Source organism: Venturia canescens, chromosome 6 (assembly GCF_019457755.1).
Source record: "Venturia canescens isolate UGA chromosome 6, ASM1945775v1, whole genome shotgun sequence".
Classification (NCBI taxonomy): Eukaryota; Metazoa; Arthropoda; class Insecta; order Hymenoptera; family Ichneumonidae; genus Venturia; species Venturia canescens.
In genome coordinates, this window is record NC_057426.1 from 4,876,096 (window position 1) to 4,900,116 (window position 24,021).

At 44.9% G+C, this 24,021-nt stretch overlaps 1 protein-coding gene across 5 annotated transcripts in view; it reads right to left on the reverse strand.

Moving 5' to 3' along the window:
• Positions 1–24,021, reverse strand: part of Sema2a (Semaphorin 2a) — a 268,372-nt gene that overhangs the window by 191,378 nt on the left and 52,973 nt on the right. Inside the window, exon 1 of one of the 5 annotated variants that reach the window (XM_043422287.1) lies at positions 23,931–24,001. The exons of the other annotated variants lie outside the window; for them this stretch is intronic. The gene's annotated coding sequence lies outside the window, so the exon portion shown is untranslated. Of the gene's footprint in view, positions 1–23,930; positions 24,002–24,021 lie in introns of those variants that run through there. 5 annotated transcript variants of the gene reach the window in all.

The window sequence follows — 24,021 nt, forward strand, 5'->3', positions numbered from 1 at the left end:
TTATTATAATCGTGATATACGGCAGTAAAGGCCATTTTGTAAAGTCAAAGTTGACCGGATGAATGTTGAGGGCGAGGAGAGAAAGCGAAGAGAAATGATAACAATCGTTTCACTTCATAGTTCGTATTTAATGCACTGGTAAACTGCATTCTGTGAACTGAATTACGTCAGTTTGTGGTGTATTACCGACCTTGAGATTTATTATCCTGAATACGTAACCACTTTTACGTCTCTACGCCCCGAAACAAAATGAGCCAGTGCAAAATAATTGCGTAGCCTCACTTATCGTCAGTGTTACACAACGAGTCCGTTAGCTTTGTTCCTCAGGCTCTCGGTGTGGGCCAATTCAACGTGTGTGACAATGGGACAAATGCGAAACGAGAGAAATAAATGTCAGTGGCATTAAATGTGTGCAAGCCGAAAAGGTGTGTCTCTCCTCGTAAATGGGCCTCGTGTGTAATCCGTTAACGATTGTTGAAATATCGTCGCTGTCTCGTTGTACGCAGAAACGAAATTTCGAGCAACTTTTCACGCTGGGATATTCCGCCACGAATAAACGTTTCCTCGCCAAGTGACCGCTCGTCACTAAGCGGGGGCGTTTTATCGACTGAAATTCAGTTTATTCTGTTAACCCCCGTAGGTCGTTGGATTTTTGGAGAGAAACAGAACACGCTCCGAGGGACCGTAAATGTAGAATGAGCGGACAACGACCTCGCGATCGGATGTACGACACTCTCTCTCGCAAGCTTTCTGCCTTTTGTCTCATCCAGAAGTTTATGGAGCGTCCTGATACGTATGTGGCAAAGTTGGCGTAGAAAGAACGCGCAGTGCTGAACTATGGCCGAAGCAGGAGATGGAGAAAACGGATGCGACAAGCTCACTTGGGAGAACAGTACAGACGATTGACACTCGGCGGGTGGTGACGCGCGTCCACTCGGAATAAAGGGGGAGTCGCGCTGCAATCATAACTATCAAAAGCAGAAGTTTCACCAACCACCGGCTAGCTTAGCCACAAACTCTACACGACTTTCAAAGCACGGGGAGTCACAACCACCAATGACAAAGTACAGCACACCAGTCAACCAATAAGTTCTATACACCGGGCTGCAGGAGAGCCAAGGTGGTGGCGGTGTGGCAAAATATCTCGGCTCTCTCTCTCTCTCTCCGTGCAATCATGTCGCTTGTTTTGCCATTTGTAACCCGGCGCAGCAATTTTCAAAGCTTCGTCGTCGTCGCACGAACGACGGCAGTCGCGACTTCCTACCCTCGGCAAAAACAGCTCGTAACATCCCTCTATCTCTCGCCTGTTTGTACTCTCAGTTACCTTATGTTTTGTACTATTTTGCTTAACCCGCAATATCATGGTCTCGAAGCAGCGTGGCCGTTTCCACTCGAGTACTTGCCTTGTGAGCTTCGCTGGTGAATAAAAAATCTTGGAATTGTTCCTCTTTGATATTTCAGATGTGCGGAGAGTCTGCTCGGCTCAATTTATCAGGAAAATCAGTTCTTTTCATACGTGAATGTGGGAGCTTCGTAGATTTTGGGAGAATCACAAAGGAATTGGCGTAACGAGGTTTACTACGAATTTTATAAATTCGTGTCAACCGATTTTTCGCAGAAAACGATTTGTTGCTGGATTTTTAAAAGACGGAACGGACGAAATATTTATTGACATTCCCGGAGTCCTCCGCTCACCCTCAACCACAATGAATAATGGTGCGTCTCAATTCTCTCCACAGACCCAAGCTGCATTCGTCCGTGGTTTCTCTGAATCCGCAAGCATGGCCGCAGTCCAGGCCACGTTTTGTTCCACCAACTTTGTCTCTCTTTGTTAAACAAAAACGCTGGGTCCACTGAACACACGTTATGCGCGAACGCTAGTTGCCAACTTTGCCATCGTCATTCGGCACCGCGCCACATTAGATTTCCGCATACATTTATACTTACGATCCCCCCCGGCTGCGTCCTACTCGAGGTACAAAAGAAAAACTATTCGGAAGGACCGCTCGCTCCATCTACTAGAATGACGGCTTTCCGTTACACTCGTACTGCCTACGCGTGCCAGCTTTTATACAGTGTCGTCCACCGACTATCGCTATCCCTTCCTCCCCCTCCCCATTCATCCGGAATCTCTTTCATCCACGAGGAATACGACACAAAAGATTCTATGACAACACTCTGAATAGTCGTTCGGCTTAAGAATGGACTTCCCCACCGAAAACGCCTCTTGAGAAATATATTCGAATAAATCAGCGATACCAATCCGTGTGTCTTGGAGATAAAAACTCTATTATCGTTGTACCTCTGGAGTTAAAACTCAATCCTTGAATCAATAGAATATCGGAAGCATGCAGAAAAGGAAGCTTCCTGTACGCTGGCTACTGTGGACACAATCTGCAGGAAAAGTTTAAACAATTACATTCACTTTAAACAGGATCCTCTCTCTGTACGAATCCTCGAAAAAATTTCCGAGAAAATTAAATCCTCGTAAAAAGTTACGAGGGAGACTCTCCCTCTGAAAATCACAGAGGAAAACCATGACTTGATTCTCGGAAAATGCTGAAATACGAGATTTTATAAAAATTTATTACACAAATGGAGCTCCGTAGAGGTTTGTCAAGGCAATGTGGCGAGGGGCAGAATTTTGTTTTATAAAATCTTGAAACACTTAATCGTTGATGGATAAATAACGATTTGTGGAAAACACTTATTCAAGAGAGAATTCTCTGTTTGAGGAAAATAAGCCGTGACTGGGAATTGGGAATAAACAGCTGCGAATGCGAGTGTGTCCAACCCAAGAAACTCGCTCATATCTCCGACGCAATCAGACAGCAAAGTAACTGTACTTTGCTCCAGTCGTTACCGCAACTCTTAATACCGTACGAGAGATTTTCTAGTTTCGCTATTTCTTTTCATAAGAACTTCGACGCCCGGTTGTCGGGAGTTGGCCAACGTCGGCTATCACACTGCGACGTCGTATAAGAGCTTGACTCATAGGAAACCAAGACGGTAGCGCATGATACTTTTATGGGCCTAATATAAAGAAACGAGCGCGGTCAACTGTCCGGACCAACGGCTAGACGTCGTTTTATGAAGTCTCCCGGACTGTCATGATAACGTGACATTATCTCATCTCTCTCACGCGCGCCGCTCTCGTTTCGTTCCCGTTTCCGGACACCATCAAATATCGCCTGTTTTCTTGCGCGCTTCCGGCTTCTCATTGTTTGAATGCCTCTTGCTTTCTTTTTTCCCCACGCGTCGAGGCAATGGGATGGAATTAAGTGATGCGCGATGCCAAGTTCCATGAACTTTGCATTGCTGATTGAAGGTCTGCGCGAAAATGAGGCAGCTCATCGGCGGAGTGGAGTCTGATTGAAAAAGTTCATTGACCGAGAATTCGTTCTCGACGATTCGAACTCAGGCTCTTTATGAGCATCAGCGGTCAGACGGTTTCGATGAGCACACGAGAGATTCGTGTATTAAAAAAGGAATTTATGGATTATCCGAAAACGGGAAAACGTCCAATTGGATGATGACGATTTTCGCGTTTTTTCCTGCTCATATGTCGAAAGCGTTACGCGTGATACAGAGACGTGGCGCGGCTGAACGTCGACGACCGCTCCACTAGAGACACGAGAAGTGCCCGCGTCTAGTTTGAAGTGGGAACTGCTGGCTGCGAGTTCGCGGCACCGTCCTACGGCGGATCTTCAGGGGGATGGAGAGAGAGTACCGCGCGGCATATCAACAGTGAGACGCGCTCTTGTCGCCGAGTGAGAGAGCAAACGAGCGAAGCGAGAGTCGCGTAGCTTCGAAGCTTTGGCCGGAGCTCTTCAAGGGGATAACGACATCTCGTGTGTTGCATTCAGAGCCGTCATCACTGGTCACGATAACGCTTCTAAAACGAGCCCATCAACGTCTTTCTTGCACATTCTTTTTCCCTCACACGTTCAGCATATCATCATCCATTCCCCTGAATATCTCAGCACGCGCGACGTTTCTTTTTCCTCAAATATCACCAGCAGAGGCACATCACCATCTTCGACAATAAACCTGCTTCGTGCTACTCAGAACTTTTCTTCATATCGTACTTGTGACTCTTTTCTCATTCAACTATTTATCTAACTGTTCAGGAAAAATAAAATAACTTTTTTGGGTTATTTTTTTTCGAAAGTCCGATGATAGAATCCCCAGCAAAGGATAATTCGGTCAACGCAAAAACCTGACATTCCTCGTAGCAGCAAATTTGCAAAATCAATACAATGCAATCAATACAATTTCCAAAATCAATACAATATGTCTCCTCTTTTGTCATTAATAATCTGTGTTATCCGTCTAGACATGTTAAAGAGCAGAGACGTCATTCATGCATAAAATAAAAATCTTTAGAGTGGAAATTTTATCGAGAAGATTTATAAGAGTCGAGTTATGTTGCAGCCAGTCGAAAATTCTACTCTCAGTGAATGTATTCAACAACAGTTCTCCTCCAAATACATGTTTAAAGAGCGGAGTTGTTCTCGAGTAGAGTTATTATAGCTGCTAGTTAACAACCCTATCGGTAATCATTCTCGATAACGACTCCGCTCCTTAATAACTGCGGATCTATGCAGAGAACGTCTACCCTCCTTAACATATCTACTCCGATGAGATACTGAAGATTATGGATTATGCATAAAGAGACGTAGAGTTGTTATGAATTTCGGAGCAAAGATTTTAGAAGCGAAGTTGTTTTCGAGTAGAGGCGTATAGAGGGTGGTTCTTATTCTGCCGCAGATTTGGCTTCTTGTTCATGGGATTTGCGACTATGCGTTCGTGCGATAATAATTTTTAGTAAGTATCGAATTTTATGGGAAAATGACACATTCGTCCTTCGTTAGCTTCCAATTATTATTGCAATTGAATAACTGCGATGTAAATGCGATTCTGGTATCGGATACTTTTCAATCGGGTTCATGCATAGGTTTGTTAGGCTGGAATTCGATGAGAAAAATGGCGGTAGCGTGCAGCTCGGATCGCTCGGATTTTATACAGATTTTCGGATGTATCGGGCCATATTTTGGTGGAGCTTGCACGCAATATGTAATAATTGAATTTTCTTTGACAAATCGATTGGCAATAAATATTCAACGATTTCCCTTATAACCCACATTTATTATTGGCCCGAACGCGCCTCCGTTTAAATTTACTCGGTGTTCATTCGACTGAGTAACAAATATGCGAACGCACCGTGCGAGCCTCACTGGAAGCAGCGAATTTTCAATCATGCCAGTGACGGAAAATTTGGGCGATGGAAAACTTCGTGTTCGCGGCCTGTACTACAAGGGAAGCGTTAAAAAATTGAAATCACTGACTAAAAGCTAGTTAATTTTGAATTCCAGAGCCAAAACCATTCCGAAGCATCGTTGCGAACGTTATAAAGTTCATTCCAATGACTCACCATGTGCTAGAAGATTTGAATATTTGTTCGAAGATAACTTGAATGTACGAAATATTCTCAGACTAGAAACTTGGCGAGAATGGAATATTCCAAAATAGAGATGCGACAAATATGAAAGTTTTCTCCTTGATAATTTTGACATCGATTGAAACACAATTGGATTAGAACCTATTCCAATGACACTCTATAAATACTTTACAATTGGAGCATTTAAAAGTGATATATTTAGAAACGTGCAAATAATTGGATGAAGTTCGAAGCAAAAACAATGAATTAGTAATAAACTTATTTCCGAAGCGACCTATTTCGGAACGGTGGTACGTCAAAATACGATCTTCGCCCTGAGAGTTATTCATAAACTTAGATAAACGAAGGATAAAGTGATTTGGTTTTCACCAAAAAAAATCGTTTCTAATCAGCTCTCGAAACAAAGTGCATTGGGCCAGTTTTCGATGAAACTCTCATCACAAGATTAGAATCAATAAACTTTTCGGTTTCACCAAAGACGAAGGTCTCGTATGTAACGAGAAAATTGAACTGACCCGGCGATATCAATCAATCAGTAAACATGACCTCTCGATAGCTGAAAATCCGCGTTGGTCTGTTCCTCGTTTTTTTTCTCTTCGACAAGTTGGAAGAAGGGGGTGTCGATATTGCAAATCTACTTGTAAGTTGAGCTGCTTCGCACGTTTGTATCGGCACGCGAGAGTAAGATTGACGAGGTTCGCTATCGCAACTCACGCTCGTTCTTTCTCTTTCTTTCGTATATCTGCTGGTAATCTCGTATTTCAGCTCGAACGAGCTACGCTCACGCCAATTTGGAATGACCAAATGGCCCGATCGGTCGACCGGATAGAGTGTACACACATATCCATTCCATCGGTCAGCAAACATTGAGCCGCTCTTCTTGACGGTGGAAAAACTCTGAAGAATGCTCGTCGGCCAATCGTGCCCGTTCTATCGTAACCTTTGTATAAACTAGTGTGAATTTAGCGCGAGATGAAGCGCGCGGAAGGCATAAAAAGATGAGAAAAAAATGCAGACGAGCCGAGGAAACTGAGCCAACTGCGAGGTGAGGATTGCCCCGAGAAACTCGGTGAGGAAACGATTCTCCAACGCGCGGAGCAGATACCAAAGGGAAAAGCGGTTTCTATCGATGCTATGCATTTATTCGTAGCGCAACGCGGAATTAGGCACCGACTATTCTTCCACCGACGGCGCGCATCGACCCTTCGAACCAATGGGAAAGGTAGAGAAGTTTCGGATCTCCGACCGTATCCTCATATACCTTTCTCTCTTTCGGTTTATCCCTTTCGATCTTCGAGTGTGAAAATCTCTAGGTAAGGTGTGCCTCTGAATTATTCAGTCTCCTGCCGATAAAAGCTTCTAGGTAGAGACGAGGGTTCTCATCCTTCCGAACGAAACGACCAATAATTCAAATCAAATTCGACTCGATTACTAATAAACCATGGCATTCGAAGCAAAAACGAATGTGCTCGAAATATTCCGTCGCGTCAGTCAACGAGAAAGACCCTCCGGAGAAGGCACTTTTATCGACGAGCCGGTTTATAGAATTCTTCTCATTCTGCCGGCGGAAAATGCTTAGCCCACAATCACCCTTAGCTGCGCGGTGGTCCCCGAGGACTGACGCCAGCCGAATGGCGAGTTCGGTGCCGGTCCCCGAAGATCCCCGATCGTGTTTGAAACGCTTCCAAACGAAGCAGTTTTCAAAATCAATATTTCAGACTCCCTTCCTACTCAATCACTAAAATTGTGTTGTCCGTTTTTGAAAAATATTTTCAAACAAAGTGGCATTTAGAAAAAGCGATTTTGCCCTTCCATGGATTCGGTCAATCGGGGAAGTTATTGAGGATTGGAAAAAAGTTTATTAATTGCTACTCCTCACATTATTATTATTATTATTGCCAAAGTCCTTATTTTTCCAGGAAACTCAGAAAATTCATTTTGGTTTTACTAATAAATTGTATTAAATTGCATCCTCCGATGGCATAAAGCACCGAATCATTTTCAGGAGGTGAGTAGAAAAAAATGAGATGTAATAGTTCTTGGAAAGTGTGGGTGTTACGAGGAGTTCGGACGCGGAAAATCGACTATACGAGTGTGCCGAAGCACTTTCCAGTTCGTGGTCAGAAGCATGTCAGATTCAATTACACTTTTCTCTCCTCTGTTCTCCCTCTCTGTCTTTTTCCCTCTCTCACTATTCGCTTAATAATACCTCGAAAACCGAGTCACGTAGAGGATGTCGACGTTTGCGGATAATAAAGCGTTGTACTGTTCGAGCAAACTTGTTTACGAGCGTTTGTAAAATCCTCTCATGTGTTTTCCTGTTTTAAGCATCAGCAAAATAAATCGGTTAGAGCAGTTGAAAATTGCTATTTCACAATTAAGAAGATTTTCGCAATCGTTGAAGGGTTTTCATTTCATTTATTTCATTTTTCGGATCATTGATGATTTAACAGTGTTTGGACTCGTGACTCGTATCGCTAATAGGAAGCAACTTTTCAACATTTTTATTCAAACTCAAAAATTTGCTTTCATTCTCATTGGATTTTGCCTCTCATACTTTTGCATCGTCAAAAAATAAAAAATGGTGCCTGATGAAAAACGTATTTTAATTCCACATTCCCATATTGTTCGTGACTTTCGATATTTCACAAAAAAAACATGGATATTTTTATTTGTAACGAATGTCGAGGGCGTGACCACCATTTTGATTGAGATGGTAACAGGGGCAAAAAAAATGGGTGAATCTCGTCAGGTGGGCATAACAAAAAGAACTGAATTTTCGATATTAATCTGTCTCATTTTTTCACGACTCAATCGTTCAAACAATGCGAGCATAATATCGATTTCCATTCATGAGATGGGAGCGTGAAAGCTCGGAAGCCTGGTAGGCAATGACAATAAAAATCGATGTGAAATATCAGTCGATCGATCAATTTCGGTGGCTCGTTCCCAGCACACAAAATGTTAATCAACCTGAGACCGAAGTTTCTTTTTGCTCGATTTTCGTTGTCTTTCTATCCTCAAGTGAAGATTAAACAGAGAATGGAATTCGATTCTCACCAGCGCAACGGTTATTTTTAGTAGTAGAAAATGAGCAAGTTGAGTGGGGAAAAAAAGTGGAAAGAGGAGTTATGCCACCGACTGACAAACTCTTGTTCAACGAGAGAGAGAGAGAGAGAGAGAGAAAATGGCCTTGGGATCCATCGCAGCTTTTACCAGGATTTTTCAATTTGCCTCTAGCTCTCATTCGTATATACGCGCGAGAGAACCCTTCCACCGACTTGGCCACAGAGCACAGAATCACCATCGCTTCCCTTATTTTTTAATGCGCCTGATCCCGCGAGATCAACGAGAGTAGTTCACAGCGGTGGAGATAAAGTGATAATTAACAGCTTACCCAGCGGCGCTGGTCGTTTGAAGCTTTTTCTTTCTTTTGCTTCATAATAACCACAAATATTAATTTTATGATTTCACCATTTTTTTTCATACGCTTTTTTTTTATTCGTCATAAAAATGACGTCGGTAATGAACACGTCACGTGCTTTTTCGTGCTATTTCATCGGGTACCGTGTGTAGAGAACATTCCAAGTTTAGAAGTGAGCGCCGAAGAAGTTGGATTGTTTGTGTTACGTACAGAAAAAGGCACCCTCGTCTTGCTAGATACGACAGAGCTCGCTCACGCGAAACGTATCAACGCGTCTCATATATGCGTGAAAAATTATGGCCGTACATCATACCAATGGTGATTAATCATCGTCCGTAGTTTGCTTTCCGTTCGGCTTAGCGTCGCCTTTTCTGTGCCACAATGCGAATAAGAAAAAGAAAATCGTTCCAGCGGAAACGTCACATTTGCCGATCTAAAAAATTGCGCGTGCGTTGGAATTCGCACTTCCAGACTATTTCTGCGTTCAACTATGATTGCAGTTTGCTGGCTGCACGTTCCAGTAGCCCTGATTTTTTCCTATATTCTGTAAACTCAATTACGAAACGTAAATTGACATCAGATGGAAATTTCCATAAAATTCTAAACTTTCCGAGATGCCAGATATTTTCAGTTAGGTTTTGCCATTTTTAACCAATCCGACAATTTTTTATTCAAGATTCCATGGCTGATTGTTCTGGTTTTTTCTTTAGGATTGTTTTTTGTTCGATTACAGTTAATAATCCATAGCGGATTGGAAGAGGGAAGACAGAGAGGAATATCGAATGGTACGTAAGCCGGGTGTCACCGCCATCATTACAAATGAACCGAGACCGGAGCTACAGTCGATTTGTTTGATATCCTACCCCTTCGTACATCAATGGGCGTCGGACGAGCCATTTTTCATGTCTGTGATTTAGTTAAAGGATGACAAATTCGAGAGCAAGCAATGATTCATTCACAGAACCAGTGATATCGATGTCACATCGAGTATAACATTCGTCACAACAAAATTTCGTAACTGCACTAAAACTGTTGGTGCTGAGTGGACTTTGGTAAGGCGATAGGAAGAAAAATGTTTCGTGAACATGACAACTTTTGCTTGTGAATATCGAATGACCCGAGTACAAGTGGAAAGAACAAGGGCTCTGGAAACGATTCTCGTTTGCAGTAAAACCAAAGCTTGAAGTGGAAAATGTCTGCTAACCTTTCCAAGTTGATTGAAAATACTTAGTCATCAACGAAAAAATAGTAATGAAGCAAATCTGGAAAAATTTTCGAAATCGACGTCTCACCGATTCAATTTCTTCGTCCCCCATCGACTGGACGACGCTTAATGCGAGCGTCGTCCAATATATGACAGTGGCGCAGTGCCAAGTACCGAGGAAAAATCGAGGGCGAGTCCACTCGCATCTTCAAACCCCCAAATATGGTATTTTCGAGCTGTTTTGTACAATTTTTCGAAAAAAGAAGATCCAAGATTGTTCGTGACAAAGGCAGGGTGGTGTGAGCGAGTCCGGCGGCTGTGCGAACGCTCATTGAAGAGTTTTGACACGAATAAGTCGTAGCGCTAGTGATATAAACAGAGTTCAAGCACTCATCCGCGGCATGAGCCTCGCTACGACGTTCGTCGCGTGTGTTTTACTGCTCTATCCTGCTTACACGATGTGCTGGAGGTTCGACAGAACCGACACAGTATGAAAAATCTTTAAGGCGCACACACGCACGTCAGCAGGAACACGCACTCGTTCGTGTACACACAAAAGTAACAACACACCGAAAGGAATACAGTCAGAGAGTCATCAAAGCTTTCGTAACATGCATTGAATGATAATTCATGTGGCACGCGAGCAATTTCGTATCGTGTACTCCCATTTTTTATCAACATAATGAGCCTGGAAGGCGCTCCGAGAATCGTCAGGGGAGTTGAACCGACGAGGCCACGAAGAAGGTTGCCTGAAAAAAACGTATCGAGAAGTACGTTTGTCTGCGTGTAAGTAGGCAAAGGCTCTTGATAAGCGCCGGGGAATAATAAACCGATATTCAGTTCTCTCGTGCAATGGTGGAAGGAGCTTCGGCCCGGGGGCCGATCGATACGAACAATCCTACCGAGTACTTTTCATTATAATGGAACAGCTCGTTGTCCTCCGAAACATAAGCTTCACTAATGTCGCGACGCAGCTTGGCGCACGTCGAATAGTTCAGTTATTCGTGAACGCGTTTATTACTTCGTGGCTACCCTCGTGCCACGCCATCAAAGTTTCGGGACGGTCGTCAAAAAAACGAACGGTAACTCGCCCCAAAGCACGTCAAATATTCGGAATTAAACGTATTCTGAATTTTTAGGATTAGCCTGAGAACCGATGATTCACTTTTAAGGATCGATGTACAGAAACTCGAGTCCGAATTCCACTCCCTCGCACTACTTTCGTCTCCACATGATTAATTTCATCGAATTCTAATCGTAAAATTCATCCCGTTTTGAATGAACGTATCTACGGTGACATTTTTACTATATTTTGTTCAACGACTTGCAGCTTTTTTACCCTTAACGATTTCTGCCAAAAATGGCAGTCGTCATTGCGCAATCAGCAGTCACTTCGGTCCAGTTTCTCATTGACACAATTGCGATGCTTTGCAATGACAAGCTTTTTCGTACGATTTCGAAATTGGAGTAATGACTCTCAGCGTCTCAATTGCTCAAAGCAGTTCGTGAGTGCGGGTACTTGCGCTTATAAGATATTTACACTGATTGCATTGGCGTGGATAACTCGTGGAGTAATCAGTGAAAACGTCTCACACGAGTCATTGGACTTCCGGAGAGAATGTCATATAAATTAACAGACCGAAGGCGGCAAGGACGCGAGGCAAGAGATTTGGATTTGCCGTACGAATCCAAAGAAGAGACGTTTGCGCTAACTACTGTTATTGGGCTGACGGTACTGGTACTGCGGCTGCTGTGGCTTCTGGATGAACCGTGGGCTTCGTTAGGAATGAATGAAGCACTCCGCTTGATTAGAGAGAGGAGTTAGCGTTAAGCTCCGCATGAACGCCGCACCAACTTCTGCGTCGAGAATTTAAGTTGCGCACGCCGAGGTGGACGGAGCAAGCGGTGCTTAATTGTCCGAGGTCCTTTTACCCCGGGAATAAGAATATTCGAAGTGGCTTTGTGTGCACAAACGCGGTCTGTATTGATGCTTTTTATAGAGATAAATTAACAGAAAGTATACTAAACTATCAAGTGGCAGTAAAAATGTATCGGAAGGCGTCAGGGGTAGTTGCCATGCAGAAAACTGAGATCGTTGACGAGGCGTTGCCGGCTCTTCCCCAGCACCCCGCTGTTTCCACTTCAAGCCTCGTAAGCGTCAAACATTCTCACGATGTATTTCCGCTTTCACGTCTATGCAAAGCGAAAGCAATTATAGGCCGGAACTTGCCTGGTACTCAATTGTTCAAAAACGTAATCAAGTTGTTCCGAGGATAGTGACACCGAAATAATTGCTCGTATATACGTGCGCGAATGCCATGCACTCTCTTTTGCCGCCCCTGCTCTCGTTTCGCAACGAGAACTTTAATACGCCACAAATCTCACACGGTAAAAGCTCTTTGGGAGGAAGCAATAAAGCCAAAAAAATGACGTTGTCCGAGTGTATTGGTTACACCGTGTTACCGATGAGGCTTTGCGCCAGCGAAGGGGAGACGTAAATTATTATCTGGCCAGCGTGCCCCACTTCTTTTCTATTCGGAAAGAGCTATCGAACTTGTGTAAGCCATGGCAACCGACGGAACCTCGAGTCTTAATAATGATTGGCAAGGCTCACAGCAGCCAGCGAACTTGCCTTCTCGGTGTCAGTCAACTCACGTGCAAAACTTTATTGGAATTGGATCCGTAATCTCCGTATATTTCCCCAGATGCGCGCCGCAACTCGCTCAACACACATACACGCCACGAGAGAGAGAATCGTCTTGGCATAGCCACGTGTTTCCAGCTCACAAGTGGGACGAAGGCGCACACAATCGAGAGCAGGAGAGAGACACCAAAACAGCTGGTTCTCGTTGTCTAGGGACGATGGGAAATGTGGATACGAGAACCCTAATCTGTCGAGATACCCAAATCGGATATCTTCTTGACGAAAAGACTGACAGTTTGACAGATCAGGCCAACTCGAAATTTTTATTAGTACGAGCGTATACGCGCGAGTAGAATTTCAAATTCTCAAACCCAATTTCGTAATTATTCGCTGCATATCTGCGTTCCTTCAAAATAACCGATCAAATTTCTAGTTCATCGTTACCAGTTGAAACGCCTCAACAGACCGCGAAAGCCCTCGATGAAAATCCTTCAGTAGTACCCAGCAAACGTACAGTCGAAGCCGCATTTTCATCGACGCAAAATCACTCACGAAATTCAGCATGTTAAATTTCCTTCAATCCGAACGTCCATCACGATTTCAATGATTAACAAACTTCTAATTATCTCCGGACTGTTGTTGAGGGGTTTTCGTGGCAAATATCACACGTGATTCCCGTAGAAATGTGTAACCTCAATGCACGTTAGAGACGAAGGTGAATTCGCCGGTGCTTAATCGCGGGATTTTGTCCGGGTAAATTGCGAGGAGCAATTACCGGGGCAGCCTGTAATCCCTCGTCCGTTTGTATTCGAGGACGAGAACGAGATCATGATGTATAGGTAGGGAGGGTGGAGCTTAGTCCAACAACCCTTGGTGTTCTACTTAGTTTACAGCCTGGAGACCTGCGTTGATGAAGGGGGTGGGGAGGGCGGGGGGGGGGGGGGGGGACACATAGAAGTTCGGTAAATGCCACCCTCCTGATCCGAACGTACGCGTGTCACGTGCACACCGCAGGACACGCGTGCGAGACCGCGTACACCTTCGAGTTACTCGTGAGATCGTCGTGCGTAAGGATCCCAAGAATGGAGATGAAAAAAAAACGGTTAGGCGTTACTTTGTTGGGGAAAAATGAGAAGAGGGACATGAAAATAGAAACAGAAAGTGAAAGCGAAAGGAAAAGCGGAGGGTAGGGAGTGTAGGCGACGTAAAAAAAAGGATTATTAGCGTCAGAGGCTGAAGGTGAGGTCTCACAGAGCGAGGCTTAAACGCTCGAAAGTATATCCTACTCGAGTGCATGAACCTGCTGCGAGAGGGAGACGGAGACAGAAGGGAAGGAGGTTCACGCGGCGCCCGTCGCGCCTATACCTGTTAAACTCCATTTTGGCGTTCACGAGGGTCGTGTCTCGTGACGCCTCAAAGGGGATTTCGAAGACGAAGAGCGAACGCGCACGAGGAACGAGGGATGAAGCCTCGACGAAATCAAGCGCGAGTATATACGTGGGCGCATTTGTGGAAAGTACGAGGAAACGAGAAGAGCATAGAGTGGCTGAGACTTTGCGTTTTAGTGGAAAGAGTTAACGCGCAGTGACAAAGGATCGCGAAGACGGGGCGAGGGGGGAGAGAAAATAGTGAAAATTAGGGGAAGAGAGACACGGAGATTTGAGGGGCTTATGCTGCGCGAAGAAAGCAGCAAAACTTAGTTGATAATTGGAACGTAAACTCGTAGTGTACCAAAAAGGATGCGAAATGGATTTGTGCGTCGTGTTTCCTCGCGAGAAAAAATAGACGGAGACTTCATCAAGTACGTGGCAACGTACGAAAGTTTCTTGAAAAATGTTACGCCCGCGCACGCAACAATGTGGAGGGAAGTTCTGAAGCCTCCGAGCAGGCCGCAATACTTCTTGCTCGCCTCGTTTGATAGATAATAACGAGAGGAATTGCTCTTATAAAATCATATGCTACGATCACAAAGAGGATAGAGCACCAGTGGATTCACCGGGAAGAAAGAAAGAGACAGGCACCGCGAGTCGAGGAGAGAAGGTGAAGCGGAGAAAGCGAAAAGCATTGCAGCCGCGCCTCGGTAATAAACGATGCACTGTGCGAAGCTTAAGCGAAGCTTTATGAGATCCCGGCCATGATTAATAATTCCGTCCTTGCCGCGGAACAGCGTCGTGTACGCTCTACCAACTCGTTTACACTGCTATGCTTTTGCATACACTTCTGGTATGTGGCCCCTGAAAACGTCTATTTTGTATGCGCCACGGGATAGAAGATAGTCCTACGAAATATCATTCGACGCGAGAACCCTCCAGCTCCGCGCTCATCCACTCTGCATCAGGCTTCTAGCTGTGAGACTTCCAGAAACATATTTTATCGCCCCGTGTTTCAACGAAAATCTCGATGACTGAGAAGGCAGGCATTTCGCTCGACTCGTAATCGCTAAAGCGTGCAAACATCATATTCAGTCGAGATTTTAAACATAAATTTACGGCTTCGTGAATGTATTGGACTTTCCCATTGCAACCGAAGCGTCGAGAAACTTTGATTTTGTTGTCATTAGCGCTTCCAATCGCACCGAGCGTTCGTTCTATCCTTCAACATTTCTTTTCACATTTCCTTCCCCTCCCGTCGTAATTCCGAGCTTTTTAGACTTTCCAGTCCCGAGGAAGGAGGCGAAGGAAGCATTGAAAAACTTGCGGGCGAATTTCTGTTGCCGATTTGCCGTCGCTGCATCCGACGCTTCGGAAAAAGTGTGCGCAGCATCGCCGCTGGCCATGAGCGAGCATGCACCGGATAAGCCCACGATTTGTTGAAGTTTCGGGGATGGACGTGCGCGCGCGCGCGCGCGCGGGTGGCGGTAGAAATAAACTATATAGAAGCGTACGCTTGAGGGGATTTAGCGGAGACCTGGGCAGAGAGGCGGGGGGAGGTTAAAATCGTGAAAGTTGCCACATCGGGTGCTGGCCATGGAGTTTTGTACTCTTCGTACGTTCTCTGCTACCACCAACAGTTTACTACACAGGGGTGAAGCAGTCCTGCCGGTGGCAGCTAGCAGCAGCTCTTCCTGATGGATTGGCTCTCCAACGCCCCTTGATCTCCTCTCTCCCGCGGTCTCTCGAACCCGTCCGCACATGCACGTCGCTGTGTGCACGCGCCCACGCTTGCACTTGTGTATGTGCGTGTGCGCAACCCCCGCGGGTCTTTTTCCTTCTTTGCGCCCGTCGCTGCTTTCCTACGCATTCTCGCATGCCCATGGCCCCCCAACTCCGGGCGGTAGTTTCGAGAACCCTCTACGACTATGACAACAACTCAAGTCTGTGAACTCTCTAAACTCTAAACTGTGGCGACTTCGAACGCGTAAGCGAAACCGGCAACTTGTATATCTATAGAATTCATATTCCTGCAAGAAACAACGACGAAAAAGGCCTGAGCATTTTATTTTTCAATAAAAACTTGCGGATCCGGAGCTGCGCGGCTGCTTCCTCGCCCCTGACGCGAGCCCTTCCGTCGCCAGCGCGCTCCCGCGCGGACGCAGCACTTTCGACTCGATAAATACGCGCACCAACTCCGAATATCGCAGCCACAATTTTGGCGGCCTCGGAAGAAAAACTTTTGAAATTTAATCGCCTCGAGTGCAAATTCAATTTGAAAGAGAGATTTTAGGCGCGCGAGGCTCAAAAGAATGAAACTCCCGCACTCAAACTACACCCAAGTACAAAGCATGTGGCTTGACTACTCGCGGGCTTTTTCAACCCCGCGCGTCCCAGGCTTCAACACAGTTGCGGCTGAATTATCCTTCGGGATGTATAGGTTGAGGGCTAAATTGGAACGCGAAAATCGCTTCAGCTCAAGCCCGTGGTATCAGAGGCAGGATCAACTTTTAATTAAAGCTACGAGCGGATCACCGCCCGAGGGAATGGGCTAGGCAGGCTTAAGATATGTATTTTATGCTTCAACACCCTTTTCCACGCGTTCAACGACTTTGCTGGTATGTGAAACGCTGCTTTCAAGAACTATCCCATCCAGACCAATCCCCTCGAGCTAACTGTTCAGACGAGGGATGTTTTCCTCTGCCCCTGTCTCCCTGTCTCTCCGGCCCTCCTCTCTCTCTCTCTTTTCTGTGTTAAGCTTAACCGTAACAACTATTTTTTCTGACGGTTCACGTGAATGCCTGTAAAATTTACGTGCGGTTCTCACTTTCAGTAACCCCTCAACTCTTCACTTTCCTGCTAACAAAGAATCCACGAATGTGCGCACGCATTCCCAAACTTTTTGCCCACCACTTTCCAGCGAAAACTGAAACTGTTAATTATACCCAGCGAGAAGCAACAAAATTTTGTCCTTCGGTATTGACACACATCGAGATTTGTCGCGGTACGAAAAAGCCCAGTTTCTGAAATTCCTCTTTTCGAGTCTCTCCTATCGACAGTAAAAACTTTGGAGCTACGAAATGCGGTGAATAACCTAGAATGGGTTAATTTCTTGTTTCTCCCGTTTCAGCCCGTCGCTATAAATGACTACCGCGAAATATAAAGCGATTGATATAATTTCGATTGAAGGAGTTTTCCACCGAATGTAACTGGAAATGCACCTAAAAGGAGTGAAAACGACGTTGCGAAAGTAAAAAAATTCTAGTACATGTCGGATATGAAATGTAAAAAAGGGGGCAGGATAAGCTAAAACGTTTGTACTGAAATGTCCAAACGTCATCCGGGTAGCGGAGGGTGACCGTCGATCGAACGATAAAAGAACAAGAATTGGGTGAGTACCTTGGAGAGAGGAAAAAAGAATCTCTCAACAGGTACATCCAAACTATCGACTTTTCTCACTGCCTCATTCGGTGTTCAAATTGAACACCTATGTGGAATACATATGTGAAGAGGTATATAGTGGGAGCAGGTAGAGTGAGAGGAGGCCGAGAAATCGAAGGGACACGGAACGAGAAGCGAATCGGTGGAATAGTCGTGACTGACAATGTGCATGTACTGCAGAGAGCGTGTGTCTGAAGGTGGTTCTACCGTGTACGTATATATCCGGGTGTGTACATCGAAGAGAGAATCGAAGTACGTATCTGAAGAGATGGCAAGAAGAGGGAGCGTTGCACCGTGAATTCTCGACGGAGAAAATTTTCCAATCTGGCCGACAGTGGCAGTGGTGACGGAGGGAAAAGGTTTATAGTAGGTAGGATGAGGAAGAGGTTAGTTTCTATATAACGTGGCCAGATTGAAGGAGCCGGGAACGTGTGCGGAGTCGCGCGCGCGGCGGCCAATGCTGAAGCAGAGAACACGCTGGGCGAACGAAAAGAAAGGAAGAGACGAAGAGGAAAATATATATGGACAGAGAAAGAGAGAGAGAGAGAGAGTGAAGAGGAAAGAAGGAAAGAGAGAAAAAGGCCATTGCAGTCTGAGGGAAATGGGGAATACGATTGTTGGGGCAACGTTCCGGAAGAAAAGTGTCCTACAAAGAGGTGAAGCGAGAGCGGAGCATGGGCGAAATTCGTTTCGTTCACTACGCCATTTATGCTGTATACACGTACATATACTAAGTTTCTATACGTGTATCGCACGAGAAAGTCGTCGTGAAAGGGAAGCAGAAAAGGAATAACAAAGAGAAAACATAATGCCTGTTGGGAAAAAGTAGTATATCTACCTACTTATCGCTCTTCGACGTGTGTGCACGCGCGTAAATGTGCGCGAATATATTATAAGTGTATTTGTATATAAAGTCCTGTCAAATTCGTATATTCTTTCGGAGGAAAATACCTCTCGCCGATCCAGCTTCCTCCTCTTGAATATCCCTGGGAAATAGCGTTTAATGCTGTTTCAACAAAAGCCCATCTTTGTTCACCGCCGCCGGGACCGCTCGGAAAATCTCCTCTCCCCCCGCCCTCGAGCCTCGAATAAGGATGGAGCTTGAAATAAGAGGGTTGGTAAGGACCACAGAGATAATGTATGTATATGTATATTAGAGGAGCGTGGGATGGTGTTAAAACCGGACGATGGACATTAGGCAGAGAGATAGAACAGGATCGAGGATGAATGGAAAACACATGTAGATGTCTAGCTAGTGGTGAGAGCGTTCGGAAAAGGATATAGGAGCTTGTGGAGCGTGAGTGAAGAGAAGAGGGTTAACGTTAGCGAAGCGAAGTCCGCTGCTTCCCTCGGCAAACATCCGCCTTCCCTGCTTGCCTCCATCCGCGCGTTGGCCCTCTATACTCACTCACCAAACCCAGAATCCAAAGCTCTCCGCATTGCTATATATTTATATGTGTTTATATATAGATACAGTGGCCTTTTGTATTCTGGGCACACACATCACTCGAGGGTCAGGCACCCTCGAAATAGATCCGTTTTCATGAAATAACATGCGACCACCTCCGTGCACTCTGCTACGGATACGCGCCCGTCAACCAACTCGGCATACCAATGCCCAATGTTCTTTCTCTCTTTCACACTCTAATTCTCACTCTGATTTCTCTAACTTGTGTTTTATGAGGTTTGCGATTATTACGACTCACGGGGTTGCGAGAATAAACGGATTATGCAGCAGCCGCTGAGGGAATTGTTGATTCAATTGATTTTTTTTTTTTTGGATAATCAAATATTCGACACTGTGGCTGTATTCAATTGTTTTTTAAATTCAATTTTTTGTTTCCTTACATCTTTGCACGATTTGGAGATGGGGAAGGAATACGCGGAGACGTGAATTATCATTCTGTTGCAAGTTTGTCTCCTTGGGGGGATAAATTTGACTTATTTTGTTTGTGTAGAGAAGCTACGACAATTTTTATTTAGAACTGAAACTCTATAAAAAAGGAGGGAGAGAAAAGTTCAATATGGTTCATTGCAATCGTGATAAAACTCGAATTTATTTTGGTTTTTCATTGCTGCCATCTGCCTCTTTTATGATTCAGTTCAGCTTCAGTTTTCATTCAAGTTGACGTTTTGGCAACGCTAAAAAATTCGGGTAAGTAAGTCTACGAGCTACAGTCCAAGCAGATTGATTTTACGAAATTCAGTCCAACTGATATCGGATGTTTGGTGGAAACTCTTTACTCCAATTTGAATTTTGAAACGTAATTTTATTGAAATTTGAACGAAAGTCCTGAAGGAGCCCCTGGCACCGTGCAATCACGCTTTTTCTTGTTCTCCTGCGATTTTCTGAGTCTCCTAAGGGTAAAGTAAAGTGGCGCCGCCTTCGGGACACGTCGATCAACCCCTCGCAACGCGCTGGGATCGATAAGAATACTTGACCGGTGAGAGTCGAGCGTAGCTAGAGTCGGTAACGATGGTAACCTCGAGTCGAGAAGTTACCGACTCCGGGGCGACGTGACCGACCGCAATTTCAAGCACAGGGGAAGAAGACTGACTCGGAAAAAATCAAAGAAACGTCCAAGTTTTTCACTTCAAAAATATGCGTTCACAGCTTTGATTTTTCAGTATTTTCCTTGATTTTTTAAAAATTCTATTTATAAAGCATCGTCATATCCGAGTGAGCTCGTGAAATATGAAGAGCCCTGCGCTCGACGAGCGAATTTTAAATTCTGCTCACCCTCTCAGTAGCACAGCAGTTTTGGCCTGACCTAAATTTTTCCCTCCAACACTTTTGTTTTTGTTTCTACATTCATTTGTTTAACTACCAAAATCGTTTGCTCGGACAGCAAAAATATCTTTTTACGCTAGCGTGCAACGGGCTCACGCTCGCACGTTGTCCTAACAAAAATATTTCTCTCCGTGCAAAATATGTCTTTTGCAAAAATGTCTTGACAGAAAAATAGACTCATCCACTCGCCACATTCTTCTCAAGTGTTTCGTTACAATCTTTCAATACGTATCCGTTAGTTGTAGCGTCATATTTTGTAAATTAAAACAAACATTTATTTACCACATCAAGTCCGACGTACTCCACCGCTTTATTTGATTCGAGCAACAAAATTTTGAACGTTTCAACAAAATGTTGTTTTCGCTACAGAATATAAATTAGCAATTTGTTCTCCAGTGATTGGGAGTTATTGGAAATTCTTTGGAAATGGAAACACAATAAGGGAAAAAGGATCGGAGTTTCCTGATGAAAAGTGTGTGCCCCCGCACAGTTTGATTGCTGCGTGCTCCGGTTAATTGAGCACACACGCGCGTTATGTGTATATTTTGTTATGAAACAATATGTTGTACCCTAGGCCAGGTTGTAGGAACGAATAGAACGAGAACGGAACACCGCTAATCAAAACGGGTAAACACCTAACGTTGATTGTGCTACGTGAGTGGTACCCGCGGAAGCACAACACACGTCGAGTGCACACTAACAATAAGTAGAGATATATACATCGATGAACAGAGGGGCAGGCTATTTGAGACATCGATCGGACCTCGTTCTCGTCCTCGTGTCAGAGCTCCGACTAGTGTACATTTCCGCTCGTACGTTTAACATTTCGTAAGTGAATCAGTACCTGTCAAAGAGACTGAGAAATATGAGGGAACGGAACGCTTTGATATGGCGATACTCTTGTGTTGTACGCGCGCTAGGAAGCGTTGGATCTTTGAAACCAGAAGGTTGTTTTAATGGTTTATATGACTGTCAACTTTGACCGGGGCTGATGAGCAACGCAAATGAATAAATCATTCTCAACGCCTTGTCAAAGCTTACAGGAGTCGTAATCGATTAGTGAAATTATATTTTTTGCCATTTTTTCTGAAACACCTTCGAGTTCATAAAGAATTTGACGTTTGAGGTGACCGCCCCAGTGAATTTCTTACTGGTTCGTATACGTGCGGATCCGGAGATTAAATTCAACGTGGCTGTATATCCGCGCGAGCGAGACGGGCTACGGGACATTCTAAAAAGCTTCACAGCCCCCGGTTTCGAAAGTTTGCTTGTTTTTCAGTTGCACATTTCCATAGCGTCCGGTACAAGAGGCGAGTCTGTATGGAAATCCGTCTGGTACGCCTCCCACGTTGATAAAGAAGGGACGAAAGGGAATGATAGCACAACCCGGCGTGCTCAATTGATATTGGCTTCGGTCAAATACTCATCGGGACGCATACATTATACACCTGGACACAGGACGCGCGCGTCCCGAGACGAAGTAATCACGATTTTTTGGGGGCCAAGAGAAGCGAGGGATCGTGTTGACAATTGAGAAAAATCGATGAGGAACAAGAACGTTGAATTTGGCAGGTTTTTAAACAGACTCTAACAAAATGTTGCACCGAACCAAGCAATGTGAACGTAGAATTGATAATTTACGTCGAATTTCACCTGAGCCACGAGCCGAATGACAACAGGATTCCAGTTTAATTGCAAAAACATTATTCTGGCAGGCTCGATCTCAGGAAAAATAAAGTCGCCATGCACTGGCCAATGTGCATGAGTTGTGCGAGAGTGGGGAAAAAGCTCGAGGTCGAGATTAACGTTGAGCATGGATAACGTTGAAGCTAACGAGTGTTGCCAGTAACTTTTCGAACGATCGTTGCGCACAAACTGTGCAACACTAGCCACCAGAGGGATCGTGCAGAAATGAGCTTGAGCTCGCGGATCCAGGTCGCGATCTCGATTAGCCAACATTAAACAAAACGAATATATTTCTGCGAGGTCTTCGCCGTTAACGAGACTTTTGGAAACTCCTTGCGTTCCTAAGATCAATAGATTTTCATAGCTATATACGTGTATACGTCGCTCGGTCCTTTATCAGAGTGTCAGTGCGAGTACAAATTCCTCTCGAACGACTCGCTTCCAGTAAACAACGAGAAAGAACTCGCTTTCGTAACAGCCAACTTCTCACGACTCAAACGCTTCAAAGAGGTTTCGATTTCGAAGCGAAATTTGAGAAGATGCACCCGAACTCATCCGTTTTGTTACGAGCCCGTTTTTTTTTTTTATACTCTTGGATTATGATTGTGGCTTTCTTCTAGTCACGATGCCAGCGGGTTTCTCGTGGTGCAATAATCCCGACTTTCTTACGTCCGAATTCTAACTGCCCTCGCGAGCTCCATGGAATTTACAGTGCCTCGGGATTCTCTACTCAACTGGCGCGATGCTGAAGGTTCCTGAGGTCGCGAGTATGAAGGAATTTTTATCCGAATCTCAAGCATAAAATGGCGACCTAATGTGCCTGCAGCGTACGAACGACTATTCAATGCTTGGCGGCAAAACGCCATCGCCGGGTCTGCTGTAGATTAAGGTCGATGCGATCGACATCTTTTCCATTACCGTTTGTAACTGCACGCTCCAGATCTTCGCTGGATACCAGATGCCATCGAAACGTTCCGCTGGCATATTCGAATGAGGGTCGGGCAACAGAATTTTGAATATTACGACGAAACTGCGTTCTACCGAAACGAAGTTTTTTTAAAATATGACAAATTTTCGAAGCCGTTTTTTAGCTGGAGGTTTTTCTCATTGGTCTGCGCTGACGAGGGAGTTTGGACTGAAGCTCTATCGGCCAATCTTTGGCGATTGAAAGAAATGAAAGTTTTACAAAAAAAATGATGATGATGAAAAATGATGTGTTACTAAGGGCACGGGAGAGCTTTTAACCTGAGCTGTCTCAAGGGTGCGCCCTTGGAACAGGAGCGAGAGTAAAAAAGACCTCCGGCCCTGGAGACGCGAAGTGCGTCAAGTGTAGAAGCGCACTAAAATGAGAGAAGAAAAAACTGGTGAATTAGAGAGGGAAAACGAGCGAGAGCGGCGGTGGCAGATGGATCAACATATACGCTTACGTTTATTCCGCCCTCCGTATCTCGAAGTGCGGAATGGAACAACTGCTAATTAAAATCATAATTAAGATGCCGAGCGTCGATCCGTGAGAATTTCCTCGAGCCAACAAGAAACAGCGATAAATATATACAGAGCCGCGAGTATCTCGTACATCGTCGTTTGGGAGCGCATGCATCCGTTGAAAACGACTTTCGGTGACCGCGTTCATTGTGGTGTAAGAGAGACTCAGCGAGACGAAGAGCGAAGAGCGAACATAGAGAGAGAGTCAAATGGAGGAGAGATAAAGAGAGCACGAGAGAGCAACTCCGCCACGTAGCGTGAAATTAAAGCCATTCGTTAGGCTAAGGACATTCCCGAAATGGCGCGTGCTCACGTGAATAGCGCCCTTAGTCAACTTCGTCTCTCTCTCTCTCTCCTCTCCCAGCACACCTCGCACAGACATACTTTTCACTCTTTCTCTTCTTTTTCTATAAGTATTACGTACATATACGGAGTACGAAGCAGCACGGTGGAGAACGGAGCCTACGACGTAATTCACGTTAACAGTGCTCTCCAATTTCGGGGCCAGGCGAGGC